The 12,478-nt window shown below is 36.4% G+C and overlaps 1 long non-coding RNA gene across 3 annotated transcripts in view; it reads right to left on the bottom strand.

Annotated features, from left to right (window-relative positions):
* LOC137464373 (uncharacterized) overlaps positions 1–10,526 on the bottom strand; it is a 40,372-nt gene extending 29,846 nt beyond the window's left edge. For all 3 annotated transcript variants that reach the window (XR_010994208.1, XR_010994209.1, XR_010994210.1), the window contains exon 1: positions 10,237–10,526. This is a non-coding gene — a long non-coding RNA (uncharacterized lncRNA). The remainder of the gene's footprint in view (positions 1–10,236) is intronic.
* Between the last annotated feature and the right edge of the window lie 1,952 nt (positions 10,527–12,478).

Here is a 12,478-nt window from a genome sequence, read left to right as displayed (position 1 = left end):
GCCATAGTGTGATTATACAACACATGCAAACACACAGATGTGTGTGGCACCAATTACTGCACAGTTATAAATCTGAAACACAGAGCAACAAACTGACACCTGAGTATTTATATATATATATACACCATACCAGATATGACCATTCCTTGAAATGGTCTGTAATCTACAGCACTTCCATCACCCTAGCACACTTTGCTGATGTCATGCATGTACAATCTACCTGTCCTTGCAGCAAGCAGCATCAGGCTCCTCTGGGCAGGATCTCATACTGCACTGTACACTCAGTGTTGGGCAGTGTGAGATGGATCTGAAAGCTGAAGCCATAGGTCAGGACAGAGTTCAGGGTCTTCAGCACAGCACCTACACAGGAGTGTACTCCTCAGTGCACTACAACAGAGTGCTCTGAGTGTATCAGAGACTCTTCTCCCACCTGTCCATGACAGCCTGCATGCTCTAGAACTTCTGTTCAGGAGTACTTCAGTCAATTTGGTTTCCAGCCCAATGGATTCCACATTGCAGTGCCATGGCTGCCAGCATTACTGATAATATATCTACAGAGAAAGCTTTTCCAAATGAAACACTGCGGCTGAAGTTCAGGGGCCTTGAAGAATGGTCTGCTACGGAGCATATGCTGAACTCTGACAAGAAGTGCCACACTGCTTGCTGTAAGCATGTAACTTATGTGTGAATGAGGACCAAACTATGGGGCCTCCTCAGGAGTCAATGGAAAGGAGTTGATACTGTCAGCAGGGATGATGCACAATTACATCGATCCGAGCACCTCCAGATAGACAGTGAGCATTCGCAGCACTGAATTAGTAAGATAAAGTATTGATCTGGGGAATTCTTGATATTGCCAATCTCCAAAAGATAATAAGAATTCTTAATACTTCACAGGATTTGGCTCTAAGGAGCTGTACCTCAGAAACAAATGCTGCCAGCCAAAATATTTTGCACTGAGACCACTAAAATGAAATACCTACCTTAGAGAGCTGGTTTTGGTTTTCTGCATCCATCCTTTTAGAATACATTCATGTGACATAGAGAAAACAGATACCACATTCTTTTACCTGTACCCTTATATTTTATCCTTATGCCAAGAGTTATGCCAAAATCATTTAATACTGAAAATACTTCTGAAAATACTGTACTCTCAGTCCCTTGTTATGTCAATCACCTGCACAGGGAATCCAAAAGTCTTATTCATTTCCCATTCAGTAACTTTGTCAAACCACACTTTTAATACAAGAAACGTATTAAATGATAAAGTAAACATAAGAGCTCTATTTGACTCAAATGCATTACCAGTGGTTTCTTTTTTTTCTGCATGAATAACTGTCATTTTCATTTTCATTTTCGTAATTACAGAAAATGGGCTGATTTTTAATGTTCCAGCAGAGCTGAAGATGTTGATTTCAGACTGATTCAGACTTTAAAGTCTAATTCATGCAGTTGATCCACAAAATGAACCAGAGTATAGGTTTCATCAATTTGGTAGAGTGTCTTTTATAACAACAGATGGTAATTTTTTGATATGTAAAGCATTAAATGTACTCTGTTACAAAACCACTTTAAATGATTTCTTTTCAAAAAACCACCAACCAACCAAACCAAAACTCACCAGGAAACTACAAAAATTGCTCCCCCCACAGTGCTCAGATACTTTAACCCAAAGAAATTGCTGACAGATTTGTTTTCAGCACAGCAAAGAGCTGACAACTTATTTTTTTTTTTTGCTGGATATGGTAACCTAGGTCTATTTTTAGGGCCTTCTTTCTTTTTTTAAAGTACACCAAAATAGCAGTGGGCTTAAAAATCACCATCTGCTTCTAGGAATTAAATAATTCTCTGAAGAATAGATAATAGGCATAAAAAGCCTACTCCAAACTCTCAGATCTTTCACAGCAGGATTGAAAGTCACATGTTACTTGTAAACATAATTTATTTCATCAAACAATACTGCAGGGTCACAACACCCCTGTAAGTGTTCAATATACCTATTTATCAGTTATCACCAAACATAAACTGTTTACATTCTAGTCATGAATAAGTGACTAGCAAGTGCTATTGCTATGGCTTTTATGACTTAGAATAAAGCTGCTGATATTTACAGCACAGTAAAGACTCTCCCCATTTCTTTCTTTAATTTTGATTTAGTTAAGGTGGAAAAGATTCTAATTTGTAGGGACTTTTTTTTTTTTTTTTGTATTGCCCATTAGAGCTATTCTGCAATTAGCATGTTAGCCTTATTTGCAAATGCATGTAAAGAAATCCGAACTTGTTTGCATCCGGCTAGTTTGGATCCTGCTTACAATGAATCACTATGTCAGTTCAAGATGGCTCAGGACCTGGACACTTGTTCGCTGGCTGAAGCCTGTCAGCAGTTTCCCCATCCTCAGCATTTGTGCCTCTGACAGCTTGGATGACTTAATGCTCAACAAGATAAAACGTGGCCCCTATCTCCTATGCTCTACCTATGCAGCAATAGCCTTAGAAAATAACATGGTACCATTCCTATCTGTCAGTCCCGACCCTTGTATCTTTTGAACTTTACAAAATGTAAACTGAGCTTGAAAAAGGTGGAAAAGGAGGTTCCATTAGTTTTCCATGAAAAGTGGTTTGATGAAAAGAAAACAGCTCATGCTAAAGTCCCTGTTCCACTTCCTTTCTGAATTAAAACTCCCGCAACTTGGTCATCACACTTTCTGTGAGGGCTCCAGACACAAACAGCACATACCCAAGGTTAGATGGCACATATCCCCTCTCCTCAGCAAGGAATACTGGGGAAGTGGGAGCAGAGAGTGTATGAAAGAATGGTCAGAAGGTGGCAAAGGCTAAAGAGGAGGAGAAAACCAGTTTCACTAGTATGTATGCTGGTGGGATAGTGTTCCCTAGTTCAGTAATTTCAGTAAAGATGACAGATGTTCAGTTGCAGTAATTTCAGTTTAAAACATTTCAATGTTTTGAACCACAGAAGAGCATTCATCTTTTTAGTATAATTTTCAAGAAATGCGGTTTGATTTGTTTTTTTTCCCCCCATGATATTCCATTAAAAAAACAATGTCTTTTTCAGAGAATAAGACTAAATCTTCTAAAATAGAAAATGAGATAAGACACTGCAAGATACTTTAAATGACACATAGGATGAGTAATAAACAAGTTTACAAAATGAAGACATTTTGGAAGTAGTAGTATTTAACAAGTATCATTTTTTAACAGGTTTGTCTTACTGTAATTATTTAAAAGTTCACAACAGAAACAGTTCAAAAAAGGAGACGTCCATTATTCATATTTATACTTGGTAGATTATAATTTTTGTGAAATGAGTTGTCTAATATTTAAAAGGCCTGTTAGTGACCACTGTAGCAACCGTATTTAGACTAACATTTTGACAAAAAGAGAGCAGAAAAATCATGGAGAAACATATGCTTTGTTGGTATATCCTGCTTTGGCAGGGCAGGAATTCTTCAAAGTAATGTGCAAGAACCACCTATTTCTAGTAAACAATTAAGAAATATTTTATTTGTGAGGGAAAGTAATTCTTATTTTTTTCTGAGTTAGTAGTCACTAACTAAAGAAAGAAACTTTTCCAAGAAAGAGAAGAAAAAAGTAATTAAGGCAAGCAGCGGGTTTGAAAACTTTAGTGTTCTTTGGACATTTTCAAAGGGGACCCTCTTTACTGAAGAACAGTTGCAGAAAAAAAAGAACAGATTACAAATAGCCAAGCTTCTTAGTGATCTCACTGGGAATTACACATTTATTTGGAAAGCATTAAAGGAATAAGATTACAGAAGCAAGATCTGATCCAAATTCCATTATGTAAATGGAAAAAGAAAATTTTGTTGTCTTAAAAGGAAATTGAATTGAGCCTTTAGTTCCCAGTTAATGAGATACTAGTAAATGTTGAGAATTGCAGGGGAAGTGATAAAGGAGAGATGCCATTTTGGGTTGGGTTAGGGTTTTTTCATATTAAATACTTATTTAGGTTGTGATTTACTCAAAATTTATCATCATAAGACTCTTCCTCCTACTGACTACATCTATCTAAAGTGCTATTCAAATACAGAGGAAATGGGGCATACCACAGATTCTAAATGTTTTATTAGAGTCTATGGGGGAGCAAAAAAGCTATTTAACCTGCATAGGATCCTTTCCTTATTCCAGACAATTTATTCCTTTCTTCAATAGCATACAGTTATTGTTGGTTCTAAAGGTATTACCTGGTTTGAAACAAACACTTCATAGGTTTCTCCTTCTTTTACAGTTGGGACACTTTTGTGATTTGTTTGATTCCACTGAAGTTGCTTTTGTTAGTGCATGGAATCACCTAAATGAGTGACAAGGCTGCAAGATCTCACAAACAGGTTTTCCCACCACTGCTAAGAAACACTTAGGCCAACTAGGCTCGTACTCTGCACACATGTCCTAGAATCTGAACCCAACTCCAGCATCAAAGATTAACCTTTTGTCCTGCAAGGTTCTCAAAACTCTCAGCTTTTCCTGGACCCAGAATAAGTTCAAGGCACTCAGCAATTGAGTCTGCACAGCAGGACTGTTCTAGTAGCATATCAGAGGCATGAGACTTTTTGTTTCTTCTCTGAAGTTATAGGTATACATAGGGGACTACAAATATGTCAATTTCAAGAGAGAAAAAGAGACATTTTGATCTATTTTTCTTTAAAATTAATAAATTCAGGCCATGTATAAACTATCCAGTCATATCCTTTAAAAGTTTAAACAGTGAAACCACAAGGGAAAATAAACTAACATCTCTTCCCTTTTTATCTTAAAAGTGTCTGAAATGAATTGGTTGCTAAAGAAACCTGATATAGTTGTGACAGAGTGTTTTGAAACCCTTAGTGGAGTTCATCTGAAACCTCAGCATAACAAGTGGCCTCTTATCTGCATACTATTCCAGGAAGAAATGCATGGCATTTCGTCATCACAGCTGAAAGAGTAGCTGGCTCTGCACGTAGGCTAAGCGAGAATAAGAGCCCTCAGCTAAAATGAGGGCATGCTGGTAGCTAATGCTTAGTCAGAGGCCATTTCCTTTAGCCTTTGCTACTGCTTGCAGGAGTTGGAATGCAGGAAAAGGCAAAACCTAAAGTGAACATACTGAAGGTCAATGTTTACCTCTGTACTTTTTCTCAATGACGATTAATTCTGAAGACGTGGCACATATGCATTAATGTGGTGACATCTTAAACCATCTCCCCCACTACAAGGACTTTAAGTAGCTTTATTTAATGTGGCAGTTCATGAGCAGAATTACTTAAAGGAGAGAGAATCATAAAAAAACATATGTCTTTTTTTTTTTTTAGTCTGACATTTAAAGGCAAATTAGTAAGTGGGAGTTTAATATAGATATTTCCTTGTGAACACTGATGTTGAATTTCCAAGCAGGCAAACTGACTTTCTCCTCAATAAAGCTCTTGAAACATGGATAACTTGTAGCAATTACTTCAAAACCAATTTTTTAGATAGCTTGTAGCTATTACTTCAGGGATGAATCTTTATATGTGAGGGAATATGGTAAGGAACATTTCTTTTTATAGTCTTTTCCTCTTCTGTACATCCTGAAGATGATAATATGAGTGATGTACTGTCGTGACACTTTTTAACATAGGAATCTGCATAATTTGAACACGGAATGATTAATCATTAGAATATGAAAATGTTAAATATGAATGTGTAGCAATGTTCAGGCTGTAAGTTTGCAAGACATTTCATTCAGGACCACATTTTGCCTTCTTACTCTGCCTGCAGGAAGATCAGCAATTATTGTTATTTAATGAGCTATCACTATGCTAATTTAAGCACACAACTGTATGTACTGTACTACTGAACACACTGGACTGAGTCATTTTACATACATGCAGTTGCTGGTCTAAATAAGGGCTAGATTCGACTTGTTCTGTTTAACTCACTGGCTGAACTGAAAATAGTTGGCACAGATTTTTCTCAGGAAATTCAAACTTACACAAGCAGAGGAAAAACACAGCAAATGAGATGCTGCTGTGTGCAAAAATTCATCTTTGGTAAAACTTTAAACCCTAGAAATAAATCTTGTTTTCAGTTCTCACAAATAGGCTTTTCTATTCAACTCTGAAGGTTTAAAGTAGTTGTTAATCAAATACTGTACACAGTACTAAGCAGCAAAGTGTTCAGTTCTTTCTGAAACACATTATTTTGAGGCTATGTTTGAATCTTCCATATTTATGTGATGAGAGTTATGTCACAAAGTTAATCATTCCCAGGATGCTAGCATTCGGGCTAATGAAAAACTTCTTGTGCAAGCAGTCATTAATCAGTGAGTCTAGCATTGCATAATGCTTTCTGAAGCATGTGTTATGTGATCAGAGTACAAGGCTGCATAATACAGCAAAGTGTTTATGCCATATGCTGACCTTTTCTAAAGTAGAAATGGAGCCATGTGATGTTCTGCTTCTGCCAGGATTTGCTTATTGCCAATAATTAAGTTTGATGATATGAAGAAACACAAACTTGTATTGCTTTAGAGTTCTAAAAGGAAGAAGCTTTGAAGTTTTTGGCACTGTAAAGCACAAAGATAGCCAACTTGGCTTGGATACACTACTGTTGTCCATTATAGGCACCGCCCATCAAAACTGGAATCAAGTGCCCTGCTCAAGTGGTTACTGGCATTTGTGTAAAGGAAAACATGTGCATCGTTACAGGGCTGCTGTACTAACCAGAAGAGCATAAAGGTCACAGAAGCAAAGCAGCCAAAAGCATGCTCGGTACCTCAAATCTCAGAACATCATTATTACATTTGATGTTCTTGTGCAATAGTGCTAGTAAGCAGCTATTACTTAATCTCCTACCAGTATTACACAAAAGTATACTTGCGAAATACTTCAGATAAATATGCTGTAATTATATGAAATATAAAAACATGTATAGGGCAAAATGTTTTTGTAACTCTCAACACACATACCTGTGGGGATGTGGTTTGAGTGAACTATTTTAAAAATTGAATCCATGCTTGAAAAGCTTCTATGAATAACCTTAAAACTATGTGCTGGAAGAAGAGCAGACACATGGACGTATATTTTATATCCTATACACACACAGAGAATGTGATCAAAAGCTCTGTCCTGTATACAGCTACTTTGTGTCTGTTGGCTACTGAGCTGTAATAACCAGCTTCATACAGCTATTTTAGCACAGCCAACTGTAGCTATGCCACTGTTGTTCCAACATCACTTCTCCTTTCACTTGCCAGTGTTTCCTTCTCTCCCACTGATGTCTGTCTTTTCTACTTTGGAGAGCTAGTACAGACCGGGGTAGTCAGTATCTGTAAGTATTATCACCTGTTAACAGCAACTCAGTTCCATGATGTGATCTATGATACGGTACCAATGTCTGAAAAGTGATTTCTGATATCCCTTGCTTACACTGAGGAAGTATTTTCAAGCTTAACTAAGAATTCTAAAGAGTAAAGCACAATCACAAAACTAAGACATCTCTATACAGACACATAGGTGTCCTAGTCCAAAATTCAGATTCTCAAAATTCCTGCTGAGATTTTGCATTAGGAAGTGATGATATTAGGCACCTGCACTTAGAAAGTGCTGTATCCAAGGCCTTTTGGGATTAATGAATTAAACCTTCCACACCTGAGTCTGACTCATAAAGGATCTTCATGTTTAGCAGACAGGAGTCTGTACAAAGAAGATGCTGGGGAAAACAGCAAAGTAAGCAGGTCTCCCATCCTTGCTACAGCATCTATTATAAAACCAGTGTGGTACTTGCTGCATGAGGGAACTGCAAGGCAGACCTTACCTCTATAAACTATTAGGTGGATGTCATTATCTCTACATCCCAATAAATTAACTTGTAGAATAAATAATTAAAGTAGAGAAATTTCTTCTTGTGTAACTTCAAAGAATACAGTGAACGGGTCACTACTGTAGGAAATTCTGGCTCAGGTCAATTAAGTGAAAGGACAGAACAGAAACTGAGTTCCTTTGGCGTTTCACGACTCCTTCAACTACTGAGCAGTTATGCAGATGGAAGCACGATAGCATATTATCTTCATTTTTTCAAAAAAGGACTGATATCAGCTAGGATTTCTAAAATCCAAAATGGAGACAGGAATTTCATTCCACCCAAAGTGGAAAAAACCCATGTCCATGTGTTATTTATGAACTAGTAACTTAGAAAGAATCCTTCTTGCTATGCTGTTTTTGTGGCTCCCGCCCCCTTTCATATGTTATACAGACACTATGAATCATGTTTGGGGGTTACAATCTCTACTAGTCTTTTGGATACAGAATTCAGGAGCTGTAACCAACCAATACAGAAAGATCTACTTTGTGTCGCTGCTCTTGAAGATACTAGAAATGACTGTATTGAAATTAACTGTGACCTAAGTATGCAGCCCGAACCCACCCTACAAAACCTCTTTCATATACACTCTTCCAAGACCCACTGCTTCTTAGAAGCATGCCCCCTGGCTCTTCTCCTTACATCTCTGCTTGGACAGAGTGGCCAAAAGATGACAACTAAAGGACAACATGAACCATTCACCTGAGGGTTCACCAGCTGGGGATACTCACATGCATTTATAAAAATACTTCAGCTTTGAAGACAACAGTCCCAGCAGCAAAGACTTATTACACGAAAGATGCAGAGTCAAACTCTTTTCACACAAGCCTACAGATGTATTATTAATATTTATAAGTCATGAAAACACAACCTTCACAACTCTATGCTCACAATTATATTTCTTAACTTTGTCTTTCTAAGCTGCATGGAAGAGACACATTTTAAAAAAACTTGTACAACTGGCATCAGAATTTTTAACATACTGAAAAGAATTGAGCCAAAGATGATATCACAAAGTCCCTTATGCTTAAGGGAAAATGTTAAATCAATTAGCAGTTGCCAGAATAAAGAAGCAACAATTTGATGTGTAAGTTCCTCACAAAAATAACAAACTTTCCATGTTCTTCTGAAAGTGGTCATATTATGCAATAAGAAAACTTCACCATATTCTCAGCTCTTTAATGTTACAAAAGCTTTATTAGCATACGCTTTAGAAATTATAATCAGAGGATTGTACTCACTCGCCAGAACTTTGAAGAGTTTATAAACATACATGTACAGACTATGCCTTTAGAGGGTTAATGTACTATTTTGAACTCAAGTATTGCAAATAGGAGTTAGCTTTGACACAGAATGTTCACACCCTCTGTAATAAATTCTTTTAACATACTTCATATTTCTTCTCATTTGAATGAGTGTCCTTGGAAGAATTATCTACTAGATAAAAGCTGAAGATGAAATCTAAGTCTAGACTTACTTAAAGGGGGTAGACACTGATCTTATAATCTGTGACAATGGCTGATTAATGAGCTGTTCATGATTGCTGCAGGCCTCTCCAAACTGCAGAAGCAAATGATATTATAGGACCGGGAAGAATGTGCTATCTGGGTGCCACACCTTTGTTGAAACATAAGAACTCACATTGACTCGTACTACATTTATTCTAGCCTTGAACTACCATATGTACATGACCAGATACAAGGTAACACATGTGCATACTGTGTGCTTCTGCAGCAGAATTTCTGTGCTACAGAACACACAGTAAGTATGCCCACTTGTAGCACTTGGTACGTGCTGTGTGGCATCCACTTTTTTATTTGTTGTAGTCTTGCATAAACAAATTAAAAACTTCCTGAAGCAGAACAGTAGTATCACATCCTGAGGGATTGATTTGGTCTTGCCTGACAGTCTGGATAATTTTATTTACATGTACACACTTACATAGGTACATACACATACACATGCATGCATATGACATGCCAGTATACACACACACATACTATAAAGCATAATGAACACACTGTGTAAACACAGCACATTCTGCATAACTAGAGAAACTTATATTCAACTGTGTTCCAGGGTTTAAACAGAGCATGATTTAAATATATAATAAAAAAGGCATATTACCTAATCTTTAGTGATAAAACAGTAATTTCTGATTACATCTTTCAAACAACTTTCAGCAATTTTTTTCCAACTCGACTAACTTTGCTTATAAAATACCAATGTTCTTAAAGTGAAAAAAACCCATACAAAATTTTAAAACTGTTCCCTGCACATTTATGTCCGAGACTTAGAGGAAAGAAAATCCAACAGGAAAAAAGGGCAAAATAGAAAAAAACAAAAGTCATTTTAATCCCACAAAGTAGACAAGAGAAATTTTATTACCTTCAGCTGAAAACAACTCTTCTTTTGGTTTATCTGCTTGCCATTTTTCTTTTTCTCGTTTTTGGAGATAGTTCTCTTTCTAGAAGTGTGCAGAAAAATAACATCTTAACCACATCATCATGAACTTTATCACACCTTGAGTACACAGACTGTATCAGCCTCAGTAGACAATGAAGCCCTATAGCTCGTCAGCAGTGCCATTAGGCTCGAGAACAAGGCTAAAATTCCAAAAATGAGACATGAAAGCACATCTTGCTCAATGCACACCACTCAAATGAACAATGATTTTTTTTTAATTGTAAATAAATCCCCTCTCTAATCTCAGCAGACATCTTTTCAGGGATTTTCTTGAATGAAAAAAGTGTAAATAAAGACTGTGCAGTGATAAATTAAGATTTCAATTACTCTTTTCACTTTGCTATGAGTTGGGTTTGGTATGTGAAGTGCCACTAGTGCCAAAACCCCTTACTTTACTCCCTAAGTTTCCCAAAACCAGATTCCAAGTAGCATGATACTCTGCCCTCTCCTGTGGTGATGACTATGATTAAATGCATCAAAGAGCAATGAAAGAGTGAATGATCCTGATGTTTACTATTCTAAATGTAGCTGGTTAAAAGCAGTTCTAGAAAAGCATTGACATGAACGCTGATGTAGGATTATGACTAATTGAACATAAACTGACAGAATTTCAATGAATGCAAATGTCATAAAAAGGTTCCATAGAAAACATCTCCAAAAGCACTTAACTGTATCATTAATTAATCTTAGAATAAATAAAACACACCTTTTTTTCATTACAGGTGAGCTACTCAAAAGCATTGAACTGGCTAGAGCCATGCAGATATTTAGTATTCAGAAATTTAGTAAAGCTACTAAGAATGTGAGTTACTTTATATTGAAAATATAAACAGTTTGCTACATTAAAGACTAAAATTATATGTGTTATATAAAGTCACACATTAATTTCTGCATGAAACTGAGAATTTCTAGGCAATTCAGTAAATTGAACTTAAAAATGTTGAGAAGTTATCAGCTGATAACTAATAATGGGTAACGGAACTACCTGTGATATAACTTTTCAATATCCAACTCAGTGAAGGGCAGAACTCACTATCCACTTGAGCTCAGAAGAAGCAGGAGAAAAAGCTGCTTACGTCTAGGGACCATGAGATAACCTTTAAGAAAACCAGTGGAGACCAGGGCTCACTCATCCATGAGGTACTATGGAGAAAAGCATGGCTTTACCTGGAACTGAAAGAGTTGAGCCGAAGTGCTTGAAGGAGGATTTGCCAGATTATACCTTTCATAAGGAAAAGTCAGCCTTTTATATGAGCATTTTTGTTACAAATAACCCTCTCACGGAAGCAGAGTTCTAATACTACTATTAATTATGAGCACTGCAGCCATCATAACATGTTGCTTAATAAATGAGATAGTAAGTGGTTAACACATCTTTTGCTAAAATATTGTTCCTCCAGAATTAGTTCAACATCACTCTAAAGAGCCTTTAAAAACTGTCCTACTGATACTCACTTGGTAATACTATTCAAACTGTTCACTTCAAAGATGGAAGTCAAATTGCTATGATATGACAATATCTTCTCCTGAGAAAAAGAATGCAGAGACCACTGTGACAGTAAAATTATTTTCTGAGATCAAAACTGCTACTTAAAAGCATGAATCTATACAGTCATACGCCACAGTATTTAAAGTTATTAGACGTTTTTAAATAAACATTCACAGAAGCTACTTAATCAGTGCTTGGTAGAAACAGAGACAGCTCAATAACCACAACATATATCAAAGTTAAGCAACTGAAACCCATCAGCAAATGCTTAATATTTTTTTTCCGATTAACATAATTATTTTGTAGTCAGTAAAAATGAAAATGACATGATAGCATTTCAAAAACATGAGAAAATGACCCTTTAGGCTTTATACAACTACCAAAACAAGTACCAATATTTTATTTGCAAATTATTGTGAAAGAAATGATTGACTCAGCAAGTTTACCAGTCAACAAAGTGTGAGCTCTACCAGTCATAATCAATTTACATGTAATGCTATGTCTAAATATGAATTTAAATGAGTTCTTGTCTTTTCATGTTGATGAGCTGCTTTATCATCATAGATATGGACAGTGACCATAGCTAACATTGCAGAAACAGCAAAGTGTGCACAAGTTTCATGAGCCAATGGTAACCCAACACAAATAAATTTGTTTTCATATAAAAAGACAGCC

This window comes from Anomalospiza imberbis, chromosome Z (genome assembly GCF_031753505.1).
Source record: "Anomalospiza imberbis isolate Cuckoo-Finch-1a 21T00152 chromosome Z, ASM3175350v1, whole genome shotgun sequence".
Classification (NCBI taxonomy): Eukaryota; Metazoa; Chordata; class Aves; order Passeriformes; family Viduidae; genus Anomalospiza; species Anomalospiza imberbis.
This window is presented reverse-complemented; position numbering and strand designations above follow the sequence as displayed.